This window comes from Oncorhynchus clarkii, chromosome 12 (genome assembly GCF_045791955.1).
Source record: "Oncorhynchus clarkii lewisi isolate Uvic-CL-2024 chromosome 12, UVic_Ocla_1.0, whole genome shotgun sequence".
NCBI lineage: Eukaryota > Metazoa > Chordata > Actinopteri > Salmoniformes > Salmonidae > Oncorhynchus > Oncorhynchus clarkii.
This window is the reverse complement of record NC_092158.1, coordinates 69,166,472-69,182,022: the sequence shown is the minus strand read 5'-3', so window position 1 is coordinate 69,182,022 and position 15,551 is coordinate 69,166,472. Positions and strand designations below refer to the sequence as shown.

The following is a 15,551-nucleotide window of genomic DNA, read 5'->3' as shown; positions in this document are numbered from 1 at the left end:
GGAAAATATCCGGTGTGATGTGGATGAGAATATGTTGGCCGACAGACAGGAACGTCTGGATGTGTAGAGACAGCACAACAGTGCTGCGGGCAAAGTTGTGCCTTAGGGGTGGTTTCCTGTGTTTCTTTCTAATTTAGTTTTTTTTCCTTGGTGCCCCCTGGATTGTCCAGTCTTTTTCAATCAATAACCCACATACAGTAATATGTAAATAGTACTGTTGAAATTGATATATGTCATAGAAGTGCAGCCTTGTGCATTTTCAATACAGTAACTGTCATCCAAACTGTAGCCCAAGTTTACATCAGGTAATACTGTCAAAGTACACAGTTACATTGACAACATGCCTAAACATTTTGACGACCTTGTTTGTGAACAATGACTCAATGACTTATCATTCTGATGACACTGACATGATCATTGGCATGAATATTTACTTTTGAGAGATGTACTAAGGATTTTTAGTGACTGACTAGCTTTAGAAACATATCTATTGTATATTGCAGTTTGTACAAATTGTTCTGAGAAATGCACTTATTATTTTGCACATGTTAGGGATGATGTGAAAAATGCACCAAAGCGACTGAGAAAAACGAACTTTACAAATATCTTTTGAAACTGCATATAGTGTAGTACAGTAAATTTGCAATTACAAAAATACCTGTTCTCTTCTCTGAATGTCCTTACTATGGTGGACACAGAAAATCGGCTCAAATTGGGTTGCACTCTAAGTCCTGCTTCCCTCATTGTCAGTCCATGGACAAGAACATGCTCTATAACTGTTGCTCGAATTTCATCAGATATTTCCACTCTTTGTCTTCCTCTTCCTCTTCATCCTCCTCTTCCTCTTTCTTGCCCTCCTCCTCCTCTTCCTCCTCGTCGCCCACCTCGCATACGCACTCGTCCTCTCACATTGTTTCTTCTATCAATTCTCAGACTTTCTCCTTCGCACCGTCAACAACCTGTTTTCTCTCTGAACTGGTTTATATTGGTTGTGTCGCATCATTTGAAACAGGTTAAATCAATTTTGAGTGTTTGTGTTCAATCAATGACATATGTTCTCTATTTGTATTTGATTGTTGCCACTTGTGTTTACCAGAATGGACGACATGTGCATTAGAGTGCAGAATGTGTTTTGAGAATGAGAATGTGTTTACAGTTTTGCTGGAAAGTCTAAGTGAGATCTGCAAATTGTGTTTTACCATGTGAAATGGTCTAAGGTATTGACAACAGACTGCATAATTAGCTAAATGAGTCCAGGCAACTGAGAACTTTGTTCGGCCAATGGGTTTTAGTGTTTTAGCAATTGAGAAAAAACTGTAAAGGTCAGGATCCCGTCCACTGTCTCCTCACTCCCTAACCCCTCCTTTCAGTTCCTCAGTCATTCGTCAAGCATCGGTTTATTTCCTCGCTCATCGAATCCGGAGGTTCTTCTTGCCCTCCATGTGCTCTGCAATATTGACTTCAACAAAAAATGCATTTCAAATGTAGTGTAAAGGAGAAAACAGGCGTGGATGTAATGAACTCCATTTCTTACCTATGTTTTGATGTTTAAAACCTGTATCAGTTCTGCTGAAAAATGGGCCCAATTTGCGGTGCTTTGAGCTCGTCCTATTTTCTGGTCCACGTGCAGTATCTCTGGCAAAGTGACTTGTCTATCTGATAGCTTCAATCTGGAACCTGCTCCACTGTTATTGGTCGTATCGGATCTTTCTCCTAGCTGTTATCTGTAGCAGCCTGGACAGAGAAGTGGAGATGGAGGGGCCTGAGTTGAGAGCTTTATGGCCTTGTGAAGGCTGTCTGCCAGGAGCTAATGCAGGGAGTGGTAGGGAGGGAGGAGATAGGCAATCATATCGAACACTCCTGGCTGCTACAGGGAGAGAAAACAGCGAGAACCTGGCGCCGAATGGCATTAGGCTAAAAGGGCATTAAGCCCCCAGTCAAACTAAACGGCAGCAATCTGATTTATATGAGAGAGAGAGAGAGAGAGAGAGAGAGAGAGAGAGAGAGAGAGAGAGAGAGAGAGAGAGAGAGAGAGAGAGAGAGAGAGAGAGAGAGAGGGCAGTAAGTATGAGGGCAGTTAATATCAGGACATTTCAGCACAGTCGTGTAGCTAGCTCTAGCCCAGAGAGATTGATTTGGCCCTGTGATTTCCCCATGAATCATTTCCTATTATTACATATCAAATAATAACAACAAGCCATTTACACCCACTGGAAAATCAAATAATGTCATCAATAATGATCCATTCTCATGAGATCATATTTTTAGACTAAGTGTAATACAAGAAAAGGGTCATTCAGTGAGTGCCTATAAAGGACGGACATCTTCCATAACGGAGGAACGACTACATTTCCTCTTAGATCAGTACTGAATCAAGTACAACTCCTGACAGAAGCTGATGCTTGGCAGTGGCACAGTCTGTGTGCATTCTGTCTTTTTATCGTGTGTTTATTTAGTATCTGTCTGAGTCTGTAAGTCATCTAGTCCTTGGAGAGAGGGGGGCGAGTGAGGAAGTGACTCATGCCCAGTGTGGGGGCCTGTTTCAGGCTAGGATGTGTCACGACTCCCTCTCGCCTGATCCAGGGGTTAGATCACGACGTGGCTCCTCTCAAAGGTTATCATCAGGAGCTGTTGTTAATAGATGCAATGTCTGATCATTTCTATGTAATTGTTGTAATCCATTATGTAATGTGCTTATTGGATTGAGGCTGCTGGCTGTGGATATTGTGTTCGATTCTGATAGGCGGTACAGTATACAGAGCATTCCGAAAATATTCAGACGCCTTGAGTTTCTCCACATTTTGTTACGTTACAGCCTTATTCTAAAATTGATTTAAAAATAATAATAATTATGACATAATGACAAAGCAAAAACTGTTTTTTATACATTTTTGGAAACGTAGAAAAGAAAAACTGAAATATTACATTCATATTTTCATCAAGGATCTCTCTGTTAATTCTTCCCTCGATCCTGACTAGTCCCTGCCGCTGAAAAACATCCCCACATCATGATGCTGCCACCACCATGCTTCACCGTAGGGATGGTGCCAGGTTTCCTCCAGATGTGACGCTTCGCATTCAGACCAAAGAGTTCAATCTTGGTTTCGTCAGACCAGGGAATCTTGTTTCTCATGGTCTGAGAGTCTTTAGGTGCCTTTTAGCAAACTCCAAGTAGGCTGTCGTGTGCCTTTTACTAAGAAGTGGCTTCCGTCTGGTCACTCTACCATACAGGTCTGATTGGTGGAGTGCTGCACAGATGGTTGTCCTTCTGGAAGGTTCCTCCCATCTCCACAGAGGAACTCTGGAGCTCTGTCAGTGACCATCAGGTTCTTGGTCACCTCCCTGACCAAGGCTCTTCTCCCCCGATTGCTCAGTTTGGCTGGGCGGCCAGCTCTGTTTTTTTATTTTAAATTTGCAAAAAAAAAACTGTTTTCACTTTGTCGTTATGGTGTATTGTGTGTAGATTGCAGAGGATTTTTTTTACTAAGTCGTTTTTAGAATAAGGCTGTAACGTAACAAAATATGGAAAAAGAGAAGGGGTCTGAATACTTTCCGAATGAACTGTATGTGGTGACAGGTGGTCCAGAGACATTGAATTCTTCCTACTCATTCTAACCTGAATGATATGAATCATATAAACAACACAAGATAGGTAGTATTATTCTGTCTTTCTCCCTTATGTTGTCTTTGTAGTCAGAGATATCAGTGTATCACACTGTCTCTGTGACCTATATGTGAAATGGATGGCCGGCTGAGAAAGGTAGAGAGGGAGACAGGGATGATATGAAGAAACAGAAAAGAACATAATGTACAGTACAGAGAAACAAACAGATGGTAATGCCCCTGTTTCTATTGACCCCCTCCTCCACACACACACACTCCTCAAATCCCTCCATTGGTCCCTCCTTTCTCCCCAGAGAGGATGAGGTTAACAGATGCCTGTGAATCAGTTAGACCAGAGACCCATAACGACCTTTATTGTAATTAACGAGGCCGGTTGGCAGGGAGGAGGACGCCCCTCGTACCATGTGACCTCTCAGAGGCCAGGGGTGTCATGATGCTGATATACACACATATTCCAGGTCACGACAGCAACATTCTGTCTGTCTGTCTGTCTGTCTGTATGTCTGTCTGTCTGTCTGTCTGTCTGTCTGTCTGTCTGTCTGTCTGTCTGTCTCTGCCTGCCTGCCTGCCTGCCTGCCTGTCTGTCTGTCTGTCTGTCTGTCTCTGTCTGTCTGTCTGCCTGCCTGCCTGTCTGTGCCAGTGTCACAGTGCCCGAAGGCATAACATACATAGAACATACACATTTCCATATCATTCTGTGTCATGAAGGAGTTTTAGTAAATCCAGTTGCCTTGCATACAAACCATAGTTAGTACAAAAAAATAAGTGTGGTTGTGTCATTCGTGATATAAACACTAAGACAGAGGAATGGCTGTCTGTCACATCTATATCCTTTATTGATGTGTTGTAGGTATGTTTATGTGAGAATGTGTTTCTTTATTTGAGAATTATGACTGTCTTTGTGTGTGTGGTTTGGTGTGTTTCTCTGTGCTTCTCACTTGTTACCCCGAGGACCCTGAGAGAAATCCTCACATGGCACAAAAGCACACAGACAACACTTGCCCTCCTGTATTACCATGAGAATACAGGGGGGGAACCCCTTATTCAGACGCTGTGTGTCTCTGTGAGAGAGCTACACGTTAGCGGACAAAGGAGAAGCAGCCGCTACCTAGCCAGCGTCCACAGCACCGACACGGGAGGAGCGGGGGAGGGGACAGCACTCTCTCTCCGTCTCTTTTCCATCCTCTAGACTGATCGTGAATGAGAGAGAGAACGCGCCGAGTATCAAAGACAGCCGGGTGAAGGCAATTAACCAGGAGGGCAGAGGGGAGAGGATAGGAGAGAGGGATTGAGAAAACAGAGGGAGAGGGTTAATGGAGGAGAATGGATGCTCTGTTCTGGAGGGTACTGACCATAGACAGTATGCCCTGTATATATCATAACAGATAGCAATATAAAGATCCCAGCTGTCAGCTCCAATACAGCTACAAAGCAGTCTGATGCTGTAGACAGAGAGAATGAGAGAGAGAGAGATGGGTAGAGTGAGAGAGCTGGAGAAAGGGGAGGGGAGGGAGGACCGTGAGGGGAGGGGAGATTTGAGAGAGAGAAGAGAGAGAGAGAGGAGTAGGCGGACACTCTGTAGCAGCAGGTTTGTGAGCGCAGAAGCTGGAGGAGGAATCAGAGCGAAAGAAACAGTGTGGCTGCAGTGAGGAAGGAGAGACACATACAGAGAGAGAAGGACAGAGAGAACGGTAATGAAATCTCTGTGTATATTACTGTCATGTCTGCTCCTTATGTTTTGTATTTCTGGTCTTTCTGTGAAGCGTCAGCTAGAGGAAAATGCTCGGTGGTGCTTCTCTGCCGGCCAGCCGGCCGGCAACGTGAGGAAAGCAGAACACCGTAGCACTGCAGAGAGAGGAGGATGACAGAAGGAGGGAGGAAGAGGGAGAGAGGGTGGAGGATGACAGAAGGAGGGAGGAAGAGGGAGAGAGGGCGCATCAGGCAGAGAGAGGAAGTGGGAATGGAGAGAGGGAGAAGAAGAGAGGAAAAAGCTGAAATAGAGGGAGCTCCCAGCAAGTGAGCCTGCCTGGCCATTAGAACTGTGTGGATGTTGTAGTGCGTGGTAGAGGAGAGGAGAGGGGAGGGGTGTGTTTGACTGACACTATGCAGCAAGGAGGATGTGAAATGTTAACACAGAAGGTTTAACTCCTTATCACTTCATGCTTAATGATATTTGGATTCCCTGGACCGCACTGCTACTTCTGCTGTGTTCTCAAAATGAGATTCCTGATGTTGTCACCTCCCTGTGTGTGTGTGTGTGTGTGTGTGTGTGTGTGTGTGTGTGTGTGTGTGTGTGTGTGTGTGTGTGTGTGTGTGTGTGTGTGCGTGCGTGCGTGCGTGCGTGCGTGCGTGCGTGTGTGTGCGTGTGCATGTGCGCACGCGCATGTGAGTGTGTGCGCGCTCGCTTGAGTTTATGCACATGTGTGTGCATGTCTGTGTGTGTGCATGTCTGTGTGTGTGCATGTCTGTGTGTGTTCATGTCTGTGTGTGTGTGATTGTACAAAAGAGACAGGGTTTTGGCTGTTTGCCAAGGTCCATGTCCCAGCTACTGTAAAATGTATGTGGATTAGAGGAAGATTGAGGGGCTGGTAGTGAGAGTAACGTGTGTTGCGTGTGAAAGACACATTTGGACCTTGTCCAAGTATGGTAACCGCTGCTGTCAGCCGTGTTTAGTAACAGTGGATTCGTTGTGCGTTTGTGCAGCCAGTAGCCAGTAGAGCAGAGGTTTCAGACAAGACACAGTCCAACCTCGTTATTGATCAGGGCTGTCAGTGAGAAGCTGTTCATCACTTAGTCAGTGTGGTGGCAGGTGTACGTGGGTGCAGGGGGGGTTGGTAGGTTTGTCATCACTCGCTGATTTTAGAGTTTGTATGCACTGCGTGTCATCACCCACTCACTGACTGTTGTGTAGAATGTTGATGTGCTGTCATACTGAGTTAGAAGCTATTTGGTATTGTCATCATGCCCCTCTCTACAGAATTTGGTGCCTGCAACATAACGTTTGGTGCCTGCTACATAACATTTGGTGACTGCTACATAACATTTTGTGCCTGCTTTATAAATGTCACTTCCCACCAAATGTATAATACAAACCCACAGGCTCAGAATGGAAGCATTTGACCCTAAAAGTGGGACAGACAGTGTTGACCCAAACCGTGAACGCTTCCTTCTCCAACCGGTAATCTGTTAAAACAGATATGTTTTGTTAATTTGCTTTTAGAGTAGTGGCCAATGCTGTTTTATAATGTGTTGGCTGACCTTTTGACCAAAGAGCTCTTTTTGTTCCTAATGAGGAAACGATTAATTTGCACTTTCTCATGTTACAACCCTTTACATCAATGTAATGTGGTTCCAGGCAGCTTCAGATCAATAATCAATGAATGATATGTTTCAGCTGCGCTTCCTTGGATGGAAGAATAACAGAATAACTTATTGGTGTATACCAATCTATACTCAGGTACCATTTCTAGTCATCTCACTAACTACTGCAGAGAGCAAGGTGAGGACAGGAAGAGAGAGAAGAGAGAGAGAGAGAGAGAAAGAGATCGATACGACCTTGCCTGCCACTATAAGGCGTGTTGATGACTGACAACCCACTCATTTGTTTTGACTCACCCATCCCTCACAGATTTGTGTGTGCCTGTCTAAGCTAACTACCAAGTAGTGCGCTGCCAAATAACTTGATTTTCCCCTTGGCGTGACTGGTAAGACGCTTCGGAAGGGCGGTCAAGTGTGTTTGCGGAGGTCCCGGGTTCGAGCCCTGAATCAGGAGGAAGCAAGCAAGCAGGGTGACGCACACAACTTGCACCTGGTATACATCTCGTTAATGGTGAGACACACCAAGAACCGGACAGACCAAGCATCAACGTTGAGCCTTTATAAGGAAACAGTGGTCATCGGAAGAAGATGATCCCGCTATGCAAGTCACAGATCTGTGCTTCTTTCCAGTAGAGTCTATGTACAGTATATCCACTGGAGCGATGCTCTGAGTCACTCCTCATACTGTATTCTCACCCAACATCATTAGCATAGCCAGGAAATCTGTGCTCTCAGCAGTCGCTGACCTTTGCCGTGACAACGCTAGAACAACAACAGCAACATACGTTGAGGAGTACGGAACACTCAAAAAAAGGGGCCTGGTAGGCAGGTAACATACGGTGGCTGTACTGTAGTAGCCTGCCTGAAGGGCTCTTATGGGTGCAGCTTTGATAGAGAAGGAACTAATGGTGCTGGGCCCGGCTGGGTCTTGTTGTTGGGTCTGTTGATAGCAGCGAGGCAGGCGAGGCCCACTGGAGCATGTGCAATTGTCTCCTGCTGTTGAACCTGTTGACGTCAGGCAGGACCACTCCAGGGAGCAGGGAAGGATGGCTGGGGACTGTGAGAGAGCGAGAGGGAGAGAGGGAGAGAGGGAGAGAGGGAGAGAGAGAGAGAGAGAGAGAGAGATGCTTGTTTTGGAAAGAGACAGAAGTTCTGTGGGAGGGTCGTAGAGACTGGCATATGACTGTACATATTTGAGCAGGAATGCTGTGTGAGTCCTGTTCTGTGTGATCTCAATCTTTGGGTCCATCTAACTGAATGAGAATGTCCATTCAACGTATCTACATCTGTAAACCAAAGGGCAATATACTGACGCATGAACCACCATATAAGCAGTAATCCACTGGGTGTCATTAATAGATGCCGTCTCTTGTGGACATTCTGCAGATTAGGATCTGATTGGCTGAGTTCATAGTTTTGCAGAAGAGCATGTTTATGTGTGTAAGCTTAACTTGATTTGAGGAGAAATGCCAATTTTATCGAGAAGATTTCTCAGTAGGAATGGAAATATGACGTTGGCGAGTTAGATAAGAAGCCGTGGTGTTTATGTGGTGTCTTTGAATCCTTTTGGCAGGATGTATCACTGTGCTGCGAGAATACTGCTGGAATACTGCTAGAATACTGTGAGAATACTGCTAGAATATTTGTTTCAGTGTATTTGACAGGAGCTAGCTTTTGATGGATACAGCCCAGTTACAGTGAGATATGTAGATACCTGAAGCCCTCAGACTGGTTTGGCCAAGAAGGAGCTCTGTCAGTCTATGTGTGCATCCCAAATGGCACCCTATTCCCTACATAGTGCACTGGTCAAAAGTAGTGTACCAATTGGGAATAGGGTGCCATTTGGGATTGCACCCTATAACCATAGATCACTTAGCTTTATTACAGTTGACACCCCACCCTGTTTCCCCTGTCAACCCGGCCCCTGTCCCCTGTCCCTTGCCCCCTGCCCCTAAACCACAGACCTGTCTCAAATTGAAATCCCCATCCTCATTGCTTGTCTCTGCCCCCCTCCTCCTCCTATTCCTGTCTCCATCACACCCCCGGGTCCTACTTAGATGTGCCTCTCTCTCTGATGACCTCACAATGGGACTGTGCAACTTGCCCTGGCGGTGATGTCATCCTCCCAGCAGACACAGAGAGACAACATTATGTTATGTGCAGTAAGGGACCAAGTTCCTCTCACTGCTGTAAAGATGCTATATATTCATACTTATCATTCACCTAGGAAGGTCCCCTACTAATTTGTCCTCTGCTAACACTGCTCCTATCCTGTATGGTGGCTTCTGTTTCATTCCCTCGAATCTAGTAGAGTCATTATAATCTATGCTATAGTATGGATTGTAGTCTCTGATATGGTTGGTGGTTAAAATGATGAAGATGATGACAATGTTCCTGTTGATGTTTCTTCCGAGGCACATTCTAGCCTATGACCCCTGTGTCTTGTTGTCTGGGGCGATGGGGTTGTAGAGCAGTATGGTGCCTGTCGCACAGTACGGTGCCTGTCACACAGTACGGTGCCTGTCACACAGTACGGTGCCTGTCAGACAGTATGGTGCCTGTCAGACAGTATGGTACCTGACACACAGTATGGTGTCTGTCACACAGTATGGTGCCTGTCATACAGTATGGTGCCTGTCACACAGTATGTTGCATGTCAGACAGTATGGTGCCTGTCATACAGTATGGTGCCTGTCAGACAATACGGTGTCTGTCACAGAGTATGTTGCCTGGCAGACAGTATGGTGTCTGTCACACAGTATGGTGCCTGTATCACACAGTACGGTGCCTCTCATACAGTATGGTGCCTGTCACACATTACAGTGCCTGTCATACAGTATGGTGCCTGTCACACAGTATGGTGCCTGTCATACAATATGGTGCCTGACACACAGTACGGTGCCTGTCATACAGTACGGTGCCTGTCAGACTAGGAGACCCCTGCGTTTCCGAGAGAGAGGCTGAGGCTAAGACAGGTCTACCCAGCTCAAGGTTACAACCCTCAGCACAGGAGGCTGGTGGAACCTTAATTGGGGAGGACATGGTATGGACATGGAATGGTATCGAACTTATCAAACACGTGGTTTCCATGGTTTCAATGTGTTTGATACAGTTGCATTCACTCTTCTCAGCCATTATTATGAACCGTCCTCCCCTCACCAGCCTCCTGTGAGTTGTCAGATATACCCAGGCCTCTACCCAGGCCTCGACCCAGGCCTTTACCCAGGCCTCAACTCAGGCCTCTAATCAACGCCCTCATTATCGCCTGGTCACGACCTAAGGTACCGATGCCTATTCCCTATACAGGCACCATGTGGGCCTGCGTGGAGCTGTGTGTGTGCATGTCTCTCTGTGTGTGTGTGCGTGTTTCCCTGTCCTGTCCTCAGCTGTCTTTCTGTGTGCATGTCTTTCTGTGTGCATGTCTTAGAAGCCCTTTGTTTTTCTAACTTCATATTTCTGTGTATCTTTGTGACGTAATGTTTCTTTGTACATGTTCTTTTTAGGACATGATAAGTGCGTTGAGGCACTGTGAGCCCGTCTTTCCTCTCTTCTCTCCGCAGCTCCCGTTCTCTCGGCTGTCTTTGTGCTTCGATTTACTAGGCATTCACACCCTGTCTTTGTTAACCTCAGTCTCTGCACATGAGAAAACGAGACATTAACATTTGATCTCCCTATTTCTGGTCCCCGTCCACTGATTCTGCTGTTCAAAGGAGCGGTTAGAGGGAGGAGGGGAACTTTTAAAAGGATACATACCCATCGTAGGTAATAGGCACGTATAATACATGTAAGTGAATGTTGATGTTGTAGCTCTCATGCTGGGTTTTGTCACGAGTTGTCCTTAATTATAAACTGGGTGGTTAGAGCCCTGAATGCTGATTGGCTGACAGCCATGGTATATCAGACCGATTACTACAGGTATGACGAAACATTTATTTTTGCTGCTCTAATTACATTGGTAACCGGTTTATAAAAGCAATACGGCACATTGGGGGGCTAAGGGCTGTATCCATGCACTCCACGTTGCGTGGTGCATAAGAACAGCCCTTAGTCGTGGTATATTGGCCATATACCACACCCCCTCGTGCCTTATTGCTTAAGTATTCTGCATCAGCAAGACTGCTGCCAACTGTCATATTTCGAAGAATGCTCTTGTGCTGGGCTTTTTCAAGACAGTATAGGGCCTACTGCTTCAGATTGTTACCAACTGTCATTCTAGTGTATCTCCAAGTAAGAATTGTGTTTATGTTTCTTCTTTTTGTCTTCAGCTTCTTAGTGAAAAATGGCTACCTGTCACGTCCTGACCTTAGTTCCTTTTTTATGTCTCTATTTTTGGTTTGGTCAGGGCGTGAGTTGGGGTGGGCATTCTATGTTTTTGTTCTATGTTTTGTATTTCTGTGGTATGGTTCCCAATCAGAGGCAGCTGTCTATCGTTGTCTCTGATTGAGAACCATACTTAGGTAGCCTGTTCCCACATGTGTCTGTGGGTAGTTGTTTTTTGTTTTGTGTATCTTCACCTTACAGAACTGTTTCGTTCACTCTCTCGCTTTTTATTTTTATTTTTTAGTTATTGCAGTGTTCAGTTTATTTATTAAAATTAACATGGACACTTACCACGCTGCGTTTTGGTTCTGATCCTTCCTATTCCTCATCCGAGGAAGACAACGATCGTTACACTACCCTTGTGGCGTGGCACTTGGGAATAGAAGTTTCTATTCTCACAGGAGATACAGAACAAGAAAGAGGCATCCATCCCCCCCTCCTTACCTCCTCATTCTCTCATCTCTCCAACCCTCCCACTGTTTCATTCTCTCTGTTCATAATTCATGAGCTGGTTGCTGTCTCAGGAGTTAAGCCTGCTGTAATTACGTAGCATCGCAGCAGCACGGTGAGGAAGAATCTGAAGCACACTCTGATAGGAGAATACACTCTAGGTTACAACACTGCACCTGTAAAGCGCTATTATTGTACCTGCTTAAACCGTACATGAAGAGCTCTCCACCTCGCTAGTTATTGTACATGCAGAGCTGAATGCAGCTTGTCCTTATGAAACATCAAATACATCAAACAGTGGGGCAAAAAAGTATTTAGTCAGCCACCAATTGTGCAAGTTCTCCCACTTATAATTTTCATCATAGGTACACTTCAACTATGACAGACAAAATGAGAAGAAAAAAAATCCAGAAAATCACATTGTATTTTCCACCATAATTTGCAAATAAATTCATTAAAAATCCTACAATGTGATTTTCAGGAATTTTTTTTCTCATTTTGTATGTCATAGTTGAAGTGTACCTATGATGAATATTACAGGCCTCTCTACTCTTTTTGAGTGGGAGAACTTGCACGATTGGTGGCTGACTAAATACTTTTTTTGCCCCACTGTACATCACATGTATTATGCTGTTCATCCGCTTCCACAAGTGGAGGCTCAGTTTCTGCCAATAGAGATGTCAAAGCGGGCCGTTGATGTGTCAGTCCTTTGCAGGAGAGAGAACAGTGCAATGCATTGTTATCCAACCCTGCACTTTGTTTTATTTTGTTTGACACGGACGTTTAGCATCAACACCCTCGCAGGTGAGTGTCAAACATCTCCATCAATCTCTCCATCTACTTTGTCTACTGCCTTCCTCCTTCTTCCCCCTCTTCCCCTCCAGCTCCATCTCTTTAAGTTAGTTGTGTTTCTCTCTCTCTCTCTCTCTCCCCTCTCCCCCCCCCCCCCCCCCCCCCCCCCCTCTCTCAATTCAATTTAAGGGGCTTTATTGGCATGGGAAACATATGTTTACATTGCCAAAGCAAGTGAAACAGATAATAAACAAAATTGAAATGAACAATCAAATATTAACGGTAAACATTACACTTACAAAAATTCCAAAAGAATAAAGACATTTCAAATGTCTCCCCCTCTCTCTCTCTCTCCTCGCTGGCTGGCTGGTTGGCTGAATTGATGCTGAGGATTCTGTGTTTTGCTTGAACAAGTCAAGTCCTTTGTAGTTTCACTGTTTGAAGTGCCTGCCTTCCAAATTGCCTTCGGCTTGGCATCTGTGAGTGTGAGTGCGACTGAGTGGATCTGCCTTTGTTTTCATTGTTTCTGAGTCTGTGTGTGTGTCTGTGTTTTGATGGGTGTAATAGGTGTAATTTGGATGCGTAAGATGCACTTGCGTAAGTGGTAATTGTTGTTTAATCAAGCCTTGAAAACTGTTAGTTGAATTTCAATAGCATTTCATTAGTATTAAATCAGCTGTGGATGTAGTGGTGGCATCTGTGTTAACACTGGCCTTGCTGGCAACAGTGGTCGAATATAGTCTACAGTACAGTGACACTACGCCTCCCACAGTCTAGCTATGCGTTTCAAATGGCACTCTATTCCAATAGTGCACTACTTTCACCCAAGGCCCATAGGGCTGTGGTCAAAAGTAGTGGACTATATAAGGAATAGGGTGCCATTTGGGAACCAGTAGTCAGGGAGGGTGTATACTGGGTGGCTGTCTGTGATATGAAGGCAGGATAAAAGATGGCATGCATAAAGAGGAGTGAAGATGGGGATTGAAGGCCTGGTGTAAGATTGCACTCTGTCCATTACACTGCCTTACCGTACCTTATTGTACCGTATGCCTGGGTTACACCAGGAGGAGAGGGGGAAGAGAGAGGGCTGGGGGAGCTGGGAGAAATATGCTGATGCTGTTTTGGAATCAGTACTTTTTTTGTATGAGGGACATGGTTTTACCAAGAACCGTTTTGATATGAAGAACCCCTTTTGGAAGACAAAGGTTCTTTGGTCATTCTTTGGAAAGCAAGAAGGGTTCTACATTTCCCAGCATGCTCTATTGCAGGGTGATTTTCAGAATTGTTTGTTTTAATGTCTGTGTGTTTGCATGTACATTGATTGATTGATACATTTTATGCTACACAAAGATAAAGAGCATACATTTCTCTAAACTAATCCAATCTGACTTATTGCATCTATTACTGAGATGTTTTTTCTTTTCTTTTACAGTTTAGGTGATTGAGGTAGTCTCAGTTTTCAATCTTTTCTACCATTCTGAATAGAGATTGTGAGTGATTTAAAACTCCACCTGTTGGATATCCATAGGAATTAAACATCACTTTGCAAGCCAGCATAATGTTACTTGCAGACCTGATGTAGCCTGTAAACCAGGAGTTTCCTAACACCACTGTGTTAGGGCAGGGGTTCCCAAACTTTTTCACTTCACCTTCCAGCATTTGGGAACATCCCACTCCCTCCATCATCTATTTCTATGGGCACAAGCATAGTTCGGCAGGTTTAAAGCAAATTTCCTTGCAATTCTATACATTGTTACTTGCAGGCCTGTGAATTTATGTGATATTTGAGTAACTCAAACACTGCAACAAAATCTATGCGCTAAAAAACCTAGCTAAAAAACATTAACTGACATGGGCTAGTTGATCTGGGCATTTCAGACAAGTTATAAATAGCTCTCTAAGGTCTGCAATGACTGACATGACAAGAAGAAAACTGATGATGAATTACCCAATTTCAAAATTGCGCCTTGTGCAATTACGACTTTCAAGAGTTTGGGAACCACTGTGTTAGGGTATAACTACAGTAGGCCCTCAAAGAAAGGCCTTGTGATATATGTAATGTACAGTATTGTCATAAACCATTTCATTTGAAAGGCTAGTAAGGCTGGTGAAACCATTCATAGAAGGTTCTAGTAAGAACCTGCCCAAGATACAAGGGTTCTCGGTAGAACCCTTTATAGAGGGTTCTAGGAATAACCTTTAGATGATAAAATGGTTATTGGTAGATCCATTCATAGAAGGATCTAGGTAGAACCAGGAAGGGTTCTAGGGAAAACTAGATGGTTCTACTTAGCACCTTTTTCTCTAAGAGGGTACTTTACTCAGAATTGCAGATTGTGGATCTAAGAATTAAGCACAATATAACATCTGTTTTGGGAGAATGTTTCATTCACAGTATGTGTAGTATTTATTATATTTTGAGGGGTCTATTTCATTTTTATAAGCATTTTGCTTCGTCCAGGACATGCCGTAATTCTCCCTGCCAACAGATCAGGGAGCTTTATGGGCATTCATTGTTAGTTTGACAGTGAAGGAATGGCTGTTTAAATGTGTATATCGTCATGATTCTCCCACAGATGACAGCAGACTTGAGTGTAATGGATGTGGTTGTGTTGTTGGTGGTAGTTGACAGACGAAGCAGAAAGGACAGATTCACTCTCACGCACACATGCAAGCACACACACACACACACACACACACAAATCTTCCTTCGCCATAGAACTGTTAAGGCTCCAAGGATTGATGCGGAATTGAAAAACTGTATGGTTGAAAGAGATGGGGCAAAGGGAGTGGCTAATAAGTCCGGCTGTACACCTGACTGGCTTACTTACTGCAAATTGAGAAATGATGTGACTAAACTCAACAAAAAGAAGAAGAAACTGTATTATGAAGCCAAGATTAATGATATAAAGAATGATGGAAAAAACTTTGGAGTGCTTTAAATGAAATTATGGGCAGTGTCACGCTCGCTAACCTCAAACTCCCTGTCATAAATCAACCAATGGCGCAGCGTGCATGTAGTTCCACATCTTTTAACGAAAGTGAAA

The 15,551-nt window shown here is 44.4% G+C and overlaps 1 protein-coding gene across 4 annotated transcripts in view; it reads left to right on the top strand.

The window, feature by feature from the left end:
* Positions 1–5,231: 5,231 nt before the first annotated feature.
* The window catches only part of LOC139421122 (MAGUK p55 scaffold protein 3a), a 42,784-nt gene continuing 32,464 nt past the window's right edge, over positions 5,232–15,551 (top strand). For all 4 annotated transcript variants that reach the window (XM_071171683.1, XM_071171681.1, XM_071171682.1 and 1 more), the window contains exon 1: positions 5,232–5,315. The gene's annotated coding sequence lies outside the window, so the exon portion shown is untranslated. The remainder of the gene's footprint in view (positions 5,316–15,551) is intronic.